The sequence below is a fragment of the Sciurus vulgaris genome, assembly GCF_902686455.1.
Source record: "Sciurus vulgaris genome assembly, chromosome: X".
NCBI lineage: Eukaryota > Metazoa > Chordata > Mammalia > Rodentia > Sciuridae > Sciurus > Sciurus vulgaris.
The window spans coordinates 2,385,388-2,401,573 of record NC_136471.1 but is presented as its reverse complement, the minus strand read 5'-3'; the positions used below and the strand labels follow the sequence as shown (position 1 = coordinate 2,401,573).

At 46.4% G+C, this 16,186-nt stretch overlaps 1 long non-coding RNA gene across 1 annotated transcript; it reads right to left on the bottom strand.

Annotated features, from left to right (window-relative positions):
- Positions 1 to 10,980: 10,980 nt before the first annotated feature.
- LOC306651322 lies at positions 10,981 to 15,924 on the bottom strand. The gene is made up of 4 exons (XR_013761128.1): positions 15,823 to 15,924; positions 14,452 to 14,550; positions 11,416 to 11,520; positions 10,981 to 11,285 (listed from the first exon to the last, which is right to left on the bottom strand). It is a non-coding gene; the product is annotated as an uncharacterized lncRNA (long non-coding RNA).
- Positions 15,925 to 16,186: the final 262 nt, after the last annotated feature.

The following is a 16,186-nucleotide window of genomic DNA, read 5'->3' as shown; positions in this document are numbered from 1 at the left end:
GCGTTCAGCAGATGCTCGGCTTCTCTTCTCAGCGGTTTCAGGTGGGCTGGACTGCAGCCTGGCGCTCCACCCTCCGGATGGCTGGCGTGAGAGGTGAGCCCCTGGGCTGAGTGCCTGGAGGCAGGGCCGAGGCTTCGGCGGCTCCAGGATCTTCTCCCAATGCCAATCGGTCTGGAGATGTGAAATCAGCGCTCCTCCAGTGCCCAGTACTTGCTGGTCCACGCTGGAAGTCTGTGCCCGAGGGATCTCCCCTGGGTTCCACTCCTCTGGGGCGGGGGCAGGGGAGCCGATTCTCAGTCCCCCACGTCACCTTCGGACTCCTCCTTTCCTGGTCTCGGTTCAGTCTGCAAACAATTTCTCCCGCCCGCCCTTCCGAGTTCCGGGCCAGACGCGTCTCTCCCAGCCGGACCTGCAAGCAGTCAGATTGCAGGCGTTGGGGAGAGTCGGTGCGTTTTCACGACCGGTTGTCCCCTGGGTAAACCTCTCCCCACGTTTGCTTTTCTCCTGGTCACTTAAGCACACTCTCTGTCGTGCAGCGTGTGTTTACTGGGCCTCTGTTTGGGCCAAACTCGGGTTTGCCAGGAGTTGGTCCCATCAGCTGCACAGTGGCTGCAAGATGGTTCCCTCCTTGGTGCTCCTCCCGAGGCCTAGAGAGAAGGGGCTTCACTAAGAAGTGGGGCAGAAACGGCGGAGTTCGCTCCCGGTCAGTTTCCCCTCTCCTCTTCTACACACCAGGGGCACACAACTGGGACTCACTGAGCCGGGCTTGTGTACTGAGGTTGGGATGGCAGAATGATTTCTAAACTCATATGATGGCCTCTTGCAGAGCCTGACTTGGTGACAGTGGCCTCCTAAGGACCAATTTTGTCAAAATACCCAGGGCAACAACTGAGCCAAAATAAAACACTCCTTGATACAGGAGCCTTCACCTTCCTGTAGGACAGGAAGTTGGCAACTTTTCTGTCCTCACGTTGAGTTACAACTTTCGAGTATAGGATACAATCTGGATTCTTTCATTTATTTCAATATTTAGTTCATGAGGTACACTGTGGCGCTAAAAAGTAGTTCAATGGGTGAATTAACTCGGAGCCTACAATGACTGACTTGATGAAATAGTCGATCTGAAAACACTGCTTTTGCCCTCCAGCATTCCACGTGAAGCCTGCTCTGGGGCATGAACGGGCCCTAAGAAGACAGGCCTCCTGCTCGAGGACAAACACCAGTACAGGAGCAGGGTTCCCGTGTAGTCCTGTTAGGCTCCTCACAAACTGTGTCCAGGGAAGTATTAACCAACGGGCCCCCGATTACCTGAACATGATCTTTAATTAACTGTTGAAGATTACAGGAAAAGAAGTTGTCAACCAAAGGCTTCCAGCTTAGAGGATAACACTCGAGGTCACACTCATGAGTAGTACCATGGACATCTCCTCAAAAGATAAAACACTGGGCTGGGGTTGTGGCTCAGTGGCAGAGCGCTTGCCTAGCATGTGCGAGGCACTGGGTTCGATTTTCAGCACCACATGGAAACAAATAAGTAAATAAAATAAAGGTCCATTGCCAACTAAAAGTATTTTTTTAAAAAATATAGCCATTAAACTATCCAGCACAAGACAACATTATTTTATGTCAATTGTGACAGCAGTGTTTTTGTATTCGTTACTAAAACACAACAATATTTAAGTGATCATGGCCTCCGCCGGTTCCTGCTGCATTTTTCTCCAAGCCATTAGGAAAGGCAACGTGCCACGGGCCGCGAGCCTCCTGCATGCTCTTGCTGGGTGCAGCAAGAGAGCCTGGCCACGGCCACTCCTTGGGCCATCGCCCAGCGTTGTGAGACTGGGCTGCTTCCACTTGCTGTGAAAGCGTCCAGTCCCACAGTTTCCCTGTCACGTAATTCTACCCACTGCAAGTGCAGCCGAGCGCCTGGGCCAGCACGAATGGCCTCGAAGGGAATGGGGGCTGTGGGGGGCCTGGCCAGAACAGGACTCTCTGCCTTTGGGCACACGACTGATGTTCCCCGAGCCGGGACTTTCGTGTGTCTGCCAGCATCCATGAGACAGGAGACTTGTTCGTCAGCCTGTAAGTAGGGTGAAATCTTGGAAGCTCTGCTTTCTGTGCTGGATGCAGGACGTTCGTCCCCATCTTCCACAATTGACAGAGTGTGCTTGCTCATCTGTGGCTTCTTCTCTGCTCCTGTACTAGGATGCAAGCTCTAGGAGTAGAGGATTTTGTCTGTTGACTTTTTGTTATGGTTCTTAGCTTAGCACCCTAGAACAGCGAGCAGAATATAGTGGGTGCCGAATTAATATGTGTAGAAATGTTGCACAAGCATTTATGCAAATCGTATAGTTAAGTCTTGCAGGATTTTTGAATAACATCAAACCGTAAATTATTGTCAACCTGGCGTCACGTTTATTTTAACTTCCTTCCCGGCACACACGTCCCTTCTCAGAAAATCAATTCTCTATCCGTGACTCTTACTGGACGATAGGCAAAACAAGTCTTGTTCTGTTTTCAGTGACAGCGCTCAGTGTCACCCACGAGGAAATAAACGTACAGAAGAACCTGGACTGCAAGCAACACAGGAGGACATAATAGCAGCAAGCCTTACCGAGCAGCTCTGCGCTCCTACCTCTGCGCTGATCTTTATATCCGCTATTGCCTAGGAGTCACGATGACCTGCTGAGACAGCGATGATGATCGTCCACCTTGCGAGTGCAGAAACAGAAGTGAGGGAATCTGACTCGTTGCCAGGCACACGACAGTGGCGAGGAGACAGAATCGAATGGTACCAGGAAGTCTGGGTGCCACAGGCTGTGTGTGGAGCCGCTATTATTTGTTAGCACAACTCACACGGACTAGTAAAGGATAGTAAAGGGCTTTGAAAGTTGGAGAGAAATTTGGAAATGAGGTATCAAATGTGTGAGAGTATATATCGCGCTTTCAGTACTTCCGGCCACTTTTTAAAAACTTTCATTTGGCAGACATTTTTTGTTTGGGTTTGGTTCTGAGGATGCTGGGTTCCTTTTATCAGTACAGAAGAGTTCCACATAATACTGGTGTCCATTTTGGCATAACAAGACAAGCAAGGAATTTGATCCGCTCCAATTCAGTCCCCTCTCCTCCCTGCCTCCCTCCCCCTGTCCCCTTTCCTCTATCCACCAGGCTTTCTTCTATTTATTAACTGCAAGTACTCTTACACAAATTCTCTTAACACACCCGCCACGATATCCCTGGCAATAAATTCCATGCTTCAAGGCCCGACGAAGGAATCCTTTCGCCAAGACTGCAGCAAGTATTGCCAAATGCCTGGCTAGCAATGACACTGTGAACATGTCATCTTTGCTAATGTCTGCCCTTCATGCCCACCCCCAGCTTATTCTGTTTCACTTGAAGTGCTCCCATGGGGGGGAGTCGATTTGAAATGTGGCCAATGTAGAATAGGCGATTTTTTCAGAGTTGTCATTTTTGGGTTTTGCACTGAGTGAGCGCCCTCAGATGACCCAGCTCAGCTCCTTTACCCTATTGAAACGTACACAACTCGCTCACTTCAAGACCCCGCAACCTGCGGAGCGGGGAAACACTCACTGGAAGATTCCCCACTAAACTCAGAAACAAAAAGCCGCCTACTATCATGACTGTTTAACATCGCAGAGGAAGTACTCCCCAATGTAAGTAGGTGAGAGAAAGTAATGTAGGTCATAAAAGCGAAAAGGAAGACTTCATGAAAAACACTGAAACTAATGAAAGAATTTGGAAAGGATCAGGTAACAAAATCCACCTAAACAGAAGCCTCTGTATACATAAGAGTAAACTGTGAGGACACGTAGCAGGGATCCCATTAGTAACCACAAGCCAAGGTACCCAGGCCTAAGCTTAACAAGAAATATCCAGAATCCAAACGTGGCAAGCTCTAGTGCATTCTGAACGGCACAGAAGTAGGCATGAGCCGAGGAGCCATGCCATTGTCTTGGATCACAGGACCGACCCGTACTTCTTTCCCATTACATTTGATAACATATAATCATGACAGAGAAACCGTGAGGATTTTCTCTGCAGGTAGACAGTTTTGATTTTAAGGGTCAGCTGCCAAACATACTTGAGAAAATACACAGAAGGAAACAGTGAGAAGGCAGGAGGAGAGCCACTCCCACGGATATTAAAAGCCACTGTCAAATGCGAAAACTGAAGCTGCTCTGTCATTACTGCCCGGATAGGTCAATTAAACAAAGGAGAATGCCTAAGTAGATCCAAATGCTTGCAAAAATTCGTTCTGCGATATCGGCGCTTTTCAAATCTGCACGCGATGCAGTTTTAAAATTGGCGTAGGGGTAACTGGAGAACCATAGAGAAAAATAGAAAGTTGAGTGTATTACCTACACTGTATATGGGAGCAAATTCAAAGTGAATGAAAGATCTACATGTGAAAATGATACTCTGTGCAATTTATTTTATAATGAAGAATTCTACCTCCAGGAAGAGTACCTAATTGAGAAGAGGCCCACAACCTATCAGGAGAACACAGAGGACGATGCATGAATTAAGAGGCCAGAGAGAAAGATGGATATTGTTCCGAATTTTTCTTTTTTCTTCTTTCTTTTTGGCGGGGGGTGGCAGGTAACTGGGGATTGAACCCAGGGGCTCTTAACCACTGAGCCTCCTCCCCAGTCCCTTTTAAATTTTTATTTAGAGACAGAGTCTCGCTGTGTTGCTTAGGGCCTCGCTGAGTTGCTGAGGCTGGCTTTGAACTTGCGATCCTCCTGCCTCAGCCTCCAGAGTTGCTGGGATGACAGGAGTGCGCTACCATACCCAGCTTAAGCGGCTCTTAAATTTATGAAAATGTGCTTGATGATTGTGCACCTACGAGAACAAATCTTGAAGTCAGCTGTCCTTACATAAATTTGTCAATTTAGTACGATCCTAATGAAAGTGCCACTTTTCCCCCTGGAGACAGACCAAGTGTTTTTGAAGTCCATTAAGGGAAAACAAACAAGCAAGGATGTATGAGAAAACCTCGAAGGAGAACACCGAGGGAAGCCACCCCTGGAAATGCATGCACTCGCACGAATACAAAATGTTGTCTTCTGGCAGCTTTTTTTCAAATTCCCCTTAAACACTAAAATATTTCTGCTATTCAATTCTATTATGTGATGTCCCAATTAAAGGCATTTCTAATACAAGTCTCGAGACGCACATGTTGCCAGAAGGCTTGCTAACAGATGTAATGTGCGTGTGATAGCATTCCTCGAAGTGCACTCTTTGTAAACTGAGCCCCAACCTGTTCTCTTGCGCGTAGTATTCTGCAGTGGAAGCTGGTATTAAACAGCGCACTCTCTGTAAAGGGGTCATCTTTTTTCCCCTCAGAGCCGGATTTGACTCATATGCGTGATGACATTTCTCACATTTAAATTACCTTCACTAATAAAACATGCAAACGTCAGCCCAAAAGACAAGAGATACCCACTACATCATCACTGCTGAACTGGGAGGCGGGGGCATTGGCCAACATAATCCGAGAAACAGAGAGCAAATAGAGACATAAGAACAGAAGGGAAGGATGAATGGAAACGCCACCACAAATGTTGAGAGCATTCAGTAAGGAAACGGTAATAAAGCTAACACGTAGAAACAAAAGTTTTCATATACACAAGAAGAAAGGGAGGGGGGATGGGAATAGGAAAGACAGTGGAATGAACCAGACATAACCTTCCTGCCATCGTGTGTGAATACGTGAGCAGGGTGACTCCACGTCATGTACCACCCCAAGAATGGGATCCTAATTAGAATCAGTTGTATTCCACGTAGGCATAATATGTCAAAATACACTCTGCTGGCATGCATATCGAAAAAGAGGAAATAAAAAAATAAAAAAGGAAGCCATAGGGTTGTCAGGGGGAGGGGCAAAGCAAGAGAGTATCGGAGGGGCCTCAAGTTTCTGGATTCGGGTTGTCCACGGCTTGTGGTCTCTGCCACTCCTCAGACATCCACCGGAGGCCGGGTGCTGTCTGCTGTAATGATTTCACGAAGGCCGGGGGGATGGCTGCCTTGCAAACTGAGGTGGTAGTTGTCCATTCAGGCTCCAGGGACCAAGTAGCATAGGACGCTTGATGCAGAGAGGCCAACAGGCAAGACGCCATGAGGCCACTCAGTCAGGGACGGCCAGCTTGCCTTTGCCGACAACCACGCGCCTGTGCCTCAAGTTGAATGTCAGGTGGGAGCCTGGGCTGCCTAAGGCACTTGCCCACCAAATCCCTCACGAAATTCAATGGAAAATTAAAATAATCCGGGAAGAATTACAATGAACGATTTCATCGACAACGGCAAAAACAAAGTATTAGGCATAAATTTAGCAAGAAATACTCAAATGTCAATAAGAAAACAAGGAAAAATTTTAAAAACACGTGGAAAGACACAACATGGTTTTGGAAAGGGTGAGTCGATCATGAAGAGGAGATTTAAAATTTAATACGATCACATGAAAATACTGGGATTTTTTTTTTTCTTTTTCTTTTGTCCAGACGGGCTGATTTTAGTGTTGATTTAGCAAACAGAAATGAGCAAGAATAGGGATGAAACCATGAGAAGGATCGATGAGAAAAAACATCTCTGCAGATACTAAACCTATCCTAAATAGTTTCTATAATTCTCATTGTGTGCTATGGGTGTACGAAGACAACAATGGAACAAACAGACTAATACACATACATATGTGTATATATATATATATCATAGACTATATATATATATATATATATATACGTATATATATCATAGACTATATGTATATGTATATATCCATATATGATCCCAATGCCAGATGCATAGAGTGGACATACAATAGAGGTGGTCTCTCAAATCAGTGGGAGAATATGGAATGAGTAAGAGTTGGTGTTGGGGTAAGTGAATAGCAGTATGGAAAAAGACAAAAATTAAACCTATTACTTGCATTAGACACCAGAATAAATTCTAAATGAAACGAACACATAAATGGAAAAAAAGTAAAACTGCACAAATGTTACCTTACAATCCAGAATTTGCTTCAGAAGAATTCGTAGTAATTGTGGAGATGGTAAAATCCAACAGAAAATGCATGATACTTAAGAGTGGAGAGTTCACAGAGATGAGAAGGCATATGATTCTTAAACCTATGGAAAAAGTTACTCGATCCTAATAAGAAAAACGAATAGGGGCAAACCTTTCTTGATATTGGTCTTGGCAACAGTTTCTTGCATTTTCCACCAAACGCACAGCAACAAAAGCAACAAAGGGAGATGAAAGGAAACTAAAAAGCTGCTACACAGCAAAGGTGACAATCTACAGAGCCAAATGGCATTCTGCGGAGTGGACGAAAGTTTTTTCCGAGCCATCTGTCTAATAATGGATTAATATGCAAAATATGTGAGAATCTACTGTACTCAATAGCAAAAAATTAATCTGATTATAAATGGGCAACGGTTTTGAACAGATAGTTGTCCACAGGAGACACACAGATGGCCAGCGGGTATTTGAAAAGGTGCTTGACATTCCCACTCGTTAGGGAAATGCAAACCAAAAGCACAATGAAAATCGCATCCTCCCTGTCGGGATAGCTATTTTTAAAAGACAGGAGATAAGTGTTGGTGTGTGGAGGGAAAACAAAACCAAAAACAGAAACCGTGTGCAGCCTTGGCAGGAAGGTAAATCATCAGTGCCCTTGTGGAAACAGTACAGAAGTGCCTCAAAACACTCAAACTGGTATCACCGTATGATCCAGCAGTTCCACTTCTGGGCATATATCTAGCAGAACTGCACCCAGGATGTCGACGACACAGCTACACTTCCATGGTCAGGGCAGCGCTATTCCCAGGAGGCGACACAGGGCATGAACCTGAGTATCCATCAAGAAATGAAAGGATGAGGAAAGTGTGGCTTATGGACACAATGAAGTACTATCCAGACACTGAAAGAATTAAATCCTGTCACTCGTGATAACACGGGCAAAGGAAGAAGACGTCATGTTATGTCAAGGGAGCCAGGTGCAGAAAAAACACCTGGCGATCTCACCTGACACGTGGAATCTGAAAAGCTGAACTAACAGAAGCAGAGAGTAGAAGAGTCCTCACCCGGTTGAGGGGTGGAGGGGTGGTGCACAGACGTCAGTCAAGGGACACAAGATTTCAGTTATACAGGAGTAGGAGGTTCAAGAGCTTTATGGGGACAACAGTGCTGAGTATAGTTGTAAGGAAAATCGCCAAGATTGTAGACTGCAAGTGTTCTCACCAAAAAACTAGAAACTGCGAAGGAACACGTATGTCAATCAGCTCAATTTAGCCATTCCACTATTTATGCGTGCTTCAAAACATCCTGTTGTACAAATACACAGTTATGTCAATGAAAAGAATGAAGCACAGCCCTACAAAGTCACGCACACAGCAGGAACGCTGAGCTCCCTTCCCATGAGCAGCACCGTGTAGCTGCCTCTGTGCCTGATCCCTCGAGGTTTTCTGCTCTGTGCCCGATCCCGGCGCGGGCGTTTCGAGTTCACTGATTCCTGTCTCGTTGTCTCTTTTTTGCCTTGGTCCTTTTGGGCTCCTCACTTCCCTCGAAGGAAAAATATACCGCTGAAATGCCCTTAATCAAAATTTCATACAATTGTGAATCCTTTCAGCCCCACGTCATTGCCCCCATAGGACAATTAGTCAATTGGCAATAAACCCGCCTGGAATTGATCTCATCCAGGATGGGCAGTCACCTGAGGGAAGGTTTGGACCTCTTTCAAGCGTGAATCCCGGGGTTAATTGCAAGCTACCATCGATTGGACATGGATGTGTCCTCAGCACGACGTGAAATGCTTCGCAAGCAGCCTCTCATTCTTCCTGACATTAACTCCATGACGGGGTGTGATCTCCATTGCACAAAGGAGGTAGAGAGGTTGGGTAACTTCCTCATATAGCTATTAGGCTACAGCTGCCCACGGTTTCAAACTCTAGTCTCCAACGTTGAACGCCAAAGTCCACACTCTGGGTGACGGCCCGCTAACGGGGTGGGAATGCACCCCATTAGACACCGTGGAAGGATACAGAAGACATTCAAGGTGTATCCCCTGCTTCCGGGACCACGGCCCTCCTCCGCTTTCCACACACGCGAGGCGTGGTTTCTGTGACTCTGCTAAAACACATGCCCATAGCCATGAGCGAGATGACACGCAGTCAGCCTGCAGAAGGTGGAAGAAATCCTCAGTAAGCACAAGGAAATTGTCGGCTCAGTGAGTACAGGGAAGGTTCTGTGGAGACTGAATCTCTAGCCAGTTGTGAAGGAAATGAAGAAATGTTGATGTCAGGAAGGGAGGATTCCCTCCCACTGGGGACTGAGTACTTTGAAAGCCCTGGGAAAATGCAGCTGGGTGTGATTCCAAAAAACTGGGAATGAGCTTACCATAAGAACAGGAACAGAATCGAGATTCCTTTGGGGAAATAGGTAAGAAAAGGTGCTTAGTTCACCAACTAGTGATTTTCAATCCAGGCCGAAGAACACTGGGGACATCCAAAATTGGAGGCAATAGCAGTCCAAAGAGGAGAAGAAATGTGAATTCAGCGATTCAAGTAAAAATGCATTTATATTGAAGTATCCAATCACGCTCAGCAGGTATTAACTGGGAGCCTCCCACATTCCAGGCGCGAGGCTGGAACGTAAACTAATGAACAGCCCGGATGTCATTTTCGAGCAAGGCGCAGCCCTAACCACAAGTCCGCATCACAGAGCCGGTTATTCTGTTTTTGTCCTTCTTGACAGAAAGTGATGCTCAGGAGCAGTCAGGGTAACTCGACGGTCTGCACTATCCAGTGCTAGGGCCTGAGTTTGTCTGACTCCAAAGGCCACAACGAGGCCCAGCGCGGCCACATGGCCAGAACGTGCCAGGAAACACTAAGAGGTGGTCTGTGCTCTGGAGAATAGGAATGAAGAAATGAGGATGCGCTGTATATGCCATTCCCAGATTCCCTTCCCCTTTTCATGTGCTGGTGTCTCCCTCACAACCTGTGGAAGCTCTTGAGGCACCGTTCACTCAACAGGACAAACAGCGGGACAAGTGATCGAATGACAGAACTGGGGGGCAAAGCAACCTGAGCCCCGAGACAGCTGTCTCTGATGCCTAAGAGAGTATCGGCGACCCTCCCCATCCACAAATGTTGTTCAACACACCCCTTATCCACCAGTTCAGGCCTTTCCTCTAATACCGGATGCCACTGAAAACCCAGGGAGCTCACTGGGTACCTCTGGGACACCTTCACTTTGAGGACCACACGGATGTAAACTACCAATGGTCACCTTTATTAAAATCATACCATTTCCCCATCGAGCGTTTCATTTGCAATGAGCTTTGTTAAAAAACCACTTTATAAAAGACAGGTATAGGAATTAACTTTTCTCAATCCGCAGATAAATATATAATCGAGGATCCACAGACTGACTAAAGTATCAAGCAAGGGGGAAAAATCCTTATGGTTTAACTTATCTCCTTGGAAAAGGGTGAGATATTGACACCATACGTAAAAGTGTTGTCCACGTTCTCTTATGTCCTTCTAATCAATACTAAGGGCACGAGTCATCTATTAGTAGTCCCCAAATCGATTGAATGGCATTCCAGGTGTGTGTGTTCTGCATCTCACGGCTGATAGTTTATACAACTGACCCTGGTGTCTTGGTAAATTCTAAGCAGCTTGGTCCTGGGGCACTAACGCATACTGCCTTTTAATAAGCCCTGGAAGCCTATAGAATATTTTTCCTTTGAAATCTTGTTTTCACTTGAATAGAGTCTGGATCTCTTAATAAGACCTCACAGGAGCATATACATGAAGAGAGTGTGTCTCTTTAATTGTTCCCCTTAAGCAGGGACACGGTGAGCTTCCATGCTTGGGCATTCTACGTCTGGGGGATGGATGCAAACACACTGACACCAGCGCCAACGTGAAATCATCTTTATTGCTAACAGTTCGTTGGCAGTGTCAGGCATCAAAAGCCAGCAGTATTACCAAAGGCCCGGAAACTTCATACGCCTGGCTTTCCAACAGCTCTCACTCAGCTCTTCAGGTTTCGTTTGTGTCTAGATAGAAAGGGGAGCCAGCACTTAACAAACCAGTGAACCTAGAGGGTATGATCATTCCAACAGAACTTCTAAGCCACGCTGGGCTCATGCAGATAATTTTAAGACTGTATCGTATCACTTGGGCTGAGCTGCTTTCTTCAAGGCATCACGAGAATAACAGGGATAGAAGAGATTTTCGAGCACTGGTCTTCACCTCCTGCTGCTGTTAGGGGAAAGGAGATAATGAAACATTTGTACAATAGTCGTGTAAACATTATCCATACTCTAGCAAACACACCCTTTTGGTGCTGCAACCAGTCCTCAGAGGTCAACTTTACATCTACCATACTTACCGATTCCATCATAAGTTTCGTTTGCAAGATGGCCATCTGTTTTCTAAGTTCACTTTGTTTACCAGCAAGAACGTTTCCCTGATTCTCCTCTAGGTCCTGCAGACTCTACAACAGAAAGCCCAGGGGTTTTTTTTTTTTTTTTTTTTTTTTTTTCATTTATTCATCTCTTAAAATATTTTGCTTTAGTTGGAGGTTGACACAAGGCATTTATTTTATTTTTATGTGGTGCTGAGGGTCCAACCCAGTGCCTCTCCCATGCCAGGCAAGTGCTCTACCCAACAGGCAAGAACAACAACCCAAGTCCCGCAGGTTCTTTTTAAATCACCCCCTTCATCTCCCGTCACCGATGTCAGCAGAGCAGCTGCACTTCAGGAGGACAGGTTGAAATTCAAGCGATGGTCATTATTAGTGCCGCATCGAAAATAGTCTACGTACTACAGGAAGACCAAAATATCCACCCGAGAAACAGCAAAATGTGTGACTTGAATGGAAGACTGCCATGATAGAGGCCTGGCACTGTGTTGCAAGAAGACAAGGAACTTTCAGGGTCGACAAGGAACACAGAGAGAGCGCAAACTGAGGTGAATCCGTGCCATAATGTGGACGTTCCCTATCATACTTTGAAATCACAGGGTGTGAACCCATCGTATTACCCCTAGTAGGCGATGCAGCATGACTCCCCCAGGGGGAATACCTAGAGAATATCTAGAGAATCACCTCCTCGACTCATGGACAACAGAACTCGCAGATTTAAATCTTTGCAGTCATTTAAAAAAATCGTCAGACTCAACTTCACTATGAAAACCACAATGTGTTCAGTGCCGTGGAGGAATGACAAACCGAATGCACGCTTCTGTGCCATATTCTGGCGACATAAGCGAGCTTATGTAAAGAAAAAAACCGAGGGCGACATGCTGGGCTACGTGGCTAAACTGGAGACCCGTGCCCACTAAGTCAGCAAATGATTAAGACCTCAAGAGGTAAGGAAGACAGGTGGAAAGTTTCCCAGGGGAAGAGCAAGAGCAAAGCACACAAGGAAGGAACGTGAGTTACTTCAGAGGAAGTCATCGACCCGGAGAGGTGGGAGGAAGGAAACACTGGTGTGAACGAAGCTTCAAAAGGGCCCCATGTTACCACGTGGGGATCCGCATATCCACAGTGTAGATGGGGATGTCGGTGACAGTTTTAGAAGACGTGTGGGCTGCTTCAGGCAGGTAATATTGCAGACCTCGAAGGATGACTGAGAGGAGGGAACCCAGATCAAAGTTTACTAATACAAGTGAAGGATGATGATCCAGAAGTAGGGCAGCAGCAGGAGCAGCAAGGACTCACGGGCGATGTCAGTTATCACTGGAGAGGTGAAAACGTCAGGCCTACCGATAACCGGATGGGAAGGATAACGGGATGCAGGAGGCCAAATAGGTCACGTTTCTGCCCAAGTAGCATCATTTAGCACTAGCATTGAGAGAACGCCTGCCCCGAACCTGGGTGCCCATTAATACACAGTTCTCACGGAACATTAGAAGCACTTAAAAATAACTCCTTTGCATCCCTTGTGTGTGTCGGCGTGCGCAAGCGCATGTGTGTAGGTGCCTACCTGTGCATGCACGCGCTCGTGCAAGCTCCTCATGCAAGTGTAAAGAATGACCCTGTTTAAACTAGGGTTTTGGGACCATCCCCGTTTGGAAGAGGGGGATTCCGACAGGAATGTGACCAGGAGATTAAAATACATCCTGTCTTAAAAAGGAAAAAGGGGCAGAACATTGTGCAGCCCTTCACTGAGTGCTGCCTAAGTATGTCCCTGCACAAAGCAGAGGCCAATGCCTCTGAGAACAGTTTGCTGACGCACCAGTGACAGGAGATAATTCTCAATCCACAAGCTGTTAGCCTTCCACTTACTTTTTCATTCTCTTGCACATCCGGGCCCTGTCTCATGAATGCAAGTTGCCTTGTGGGGTAATTTGCAGTCCCTTCCATAACAGAAAAAGCAAATGTGTCATGGAATATTCGGTAAAGAAAGGATGTATAGACTTCCCACTTCATTCTCTTTTATTCGTGGTACTGGGGATCGAACCCAGGGACGTGAAAACATCACACTGCATCCCCAGCCCTTCCGATTTTTTTTTTTTAACTTTGCGATGAGGTCTGGCTAAGTTGCTGAGGCTGGCCTCAAACTTGCCATCCTCCTGCCTCAGTCTCCCAAGTCGCTGTGATTCCAGGTGTGCATCAAAGTGCCCACGATGGGCTAGACTTCCTACTTTCATGTCTCACCACTCCGCTAAGCAACAGACCGTGGGTCCAAGAGCCACGGTTCAACTCTCAGGAAAACTCCTTGGTGGTACGTATGACTCTGGGTAATATCGCCAATTTACCCATTCCTGTCCTAAGTGACACCTACCACCATGAGCAAATCCTAAAAGGAAAACCTCGTTCAGCATGTGGATTACAGTGGAACGACAATGTCACACGAGAAACGCTTCAGAGACTCAGAGGTGAAAGCACAAGTGTTAACACAGGTCTGGAAAAGGAAAAGAGCATCTTCAACTCCCAGTACACACGGATGACTGGAAAGGATATGGTTAATGTTTTTTCTTAGTGCACTAGAAAAAAAGAGTGAAGAAATAACTATAAGTACACTGCGATAAATTTAAAATGACCATAGAGGCTCTTTTCTAAATATATTTTCGGTTTTTCTTAGATCGACATGATACCGATATTTTATCTATTTATTTCCTTTTATGTGGTGGTGCCTGACCTGTGCTAGGCAAGTGCTCTACCACTGAGCCACGACCACAGCCCCGAGGCCCTGGTTTTTTATAATTAGCCTCGGTAAGAATTCAAACTACAAAGTGCCTGGTACAATAGTCATATGAGGATGATATTTAAAAAATCTATTGTGGATGTTTCAGAAAACAGAATCTTCAAACAAAATAGAGGGGGGGGGAGAGAGAGAGAGAGAGAGAGAGAGAGAGAGAGAGAGAGAGAGAGAGAGAGAGAGAGTTGGGGGGATATCGTGTGTTACCAAACATGACAGACCTCCAAGAACTGCTCACATAACTCTCTAAAGGCTTTCATTTTCTGGCTCTGAACAAGTTGGCATTGTTGGAAAGCCTTTTGTTGTTGTTGGAATATACTCTACAAGTACAAAAAGAGAAAGGTGTAATAACAATTGGAGAAAAGCCTGAAACTTACCAAAACACAGTAATTCAGAGATACACTGTGTCTATTTCCTCACTTAACAGCATGACCAAGCTTCCATCACGTGCTCACCAATCCTAGAGGAAACTAGGTACGGAAAGTGCCCTCCTGTGCACTTAGTGGGCGATGTCCCTTTTTAACAATGTCTGATACATATGGCTCAGGTCTTGAAGATCTGAAGAACCACATGTGAGAGGCTTCCAGTAATGGTGGACTTTGTTTCCCTCCGCCCAATGGTGCTTGACGGATCCCCGGTCACTAGCTGTGCCCTGAGGTAGGAACCCTCTATGTCTGCCAATCCCGATAACCACAGAATCTACATAATGCTATTCATAGCCCAGGACTACACGGGTGACACACACCGGGTACCGTTTCTGAGCCAGGTTGAATGCGCTTACCCAGAAGGAACTCATTTAGTGCTCAAAACAACCCCGTGAGGTGAAGTCCTCTTAGCTTAGGACAGCCCCATGGAGATAACTGACTTGTCGATGGTTTCAACAACTAGGGTTGGTCACAACAGACCTTTATCCCCAACACTGAGGTTCCAGAGTCCAGGCTCCTGGCCAGTGAACCACACTGCTTCCCCTGGTTTCTCACCATCCAGCCACTGCCTCCCTACCTCTGGAGGTCCCTGTCTTTAGAACTGCAGCTCAGTGGTCTATCGGGCTGCAGCAGCTACTGAACCGAGCGCTTCTCGCTGTGAAGTCTCCCAGGCCCATGGCCGCCCTTTGTTTTTCCACAGCTTACATTACGTGGTCAGTCATCGGACCTCCACGCTTGCATATATGCCCAGCACCCCACTCCCAATCCAGGGAAAATCCAACTCTCCAGCTGCTCGGCCACGACCACGCCAACCAGCTTCACTTCAAACCCATGCTCCCGAGGTCACACGCCAGAGTTGGCACCAATCGCCACTTGGCATTTCTGCTGCCCCAGTCCTTCCGCTGGCCCACTCACAGGAAAACTTTCCCTGCCTTCTCCTCTGCCCTGAAGGCAGCGACTGCTCCCCATCCTTACTACACCGCCTCGCTCAGGAAGCACAAGCAATCCCAAGGGGACCAATCCAGTCTTCCATCACCAACTCCTCCACCCACCTTTGCCCAGCTAGCCTCCTGCCCTCTACCTTCTCTCCTCAGTGTTTTGCATGAACTGTGGCTACTCGAGACTGTGATACAAACAGGTAATCGAAATGCTAAGTCTGATACCAACAGCTAATTTTTCTCCTTGTTCCTTGACTTTCTTCACATCTAGATTCCACATCTGAACCAAAGTCGCAAACTGCTGAGAATATTCTTCATAAAGCTCCTCCCTGGAAAAGAGAATGATAAGCACTATGATATTCCATAAGTGTATGAAAGAAGTAAAAAAACAAAACAAACAAAGCATTCAAAACAAAATTGAGTTGGCATGATTTGTACCAGTAATGGAAGAGGGCCAAAAGATTGGCTAAATCTTCTGAGGGGAGATGGGAAAAATAAGGTCGGTGACTTAGCTTTACTCCAAGAACACTGGCTCCTATCTGACGGAGAGAGATCTCCACGTGCCTTGGCTCCAGAAAACTCAGCAAATTTAC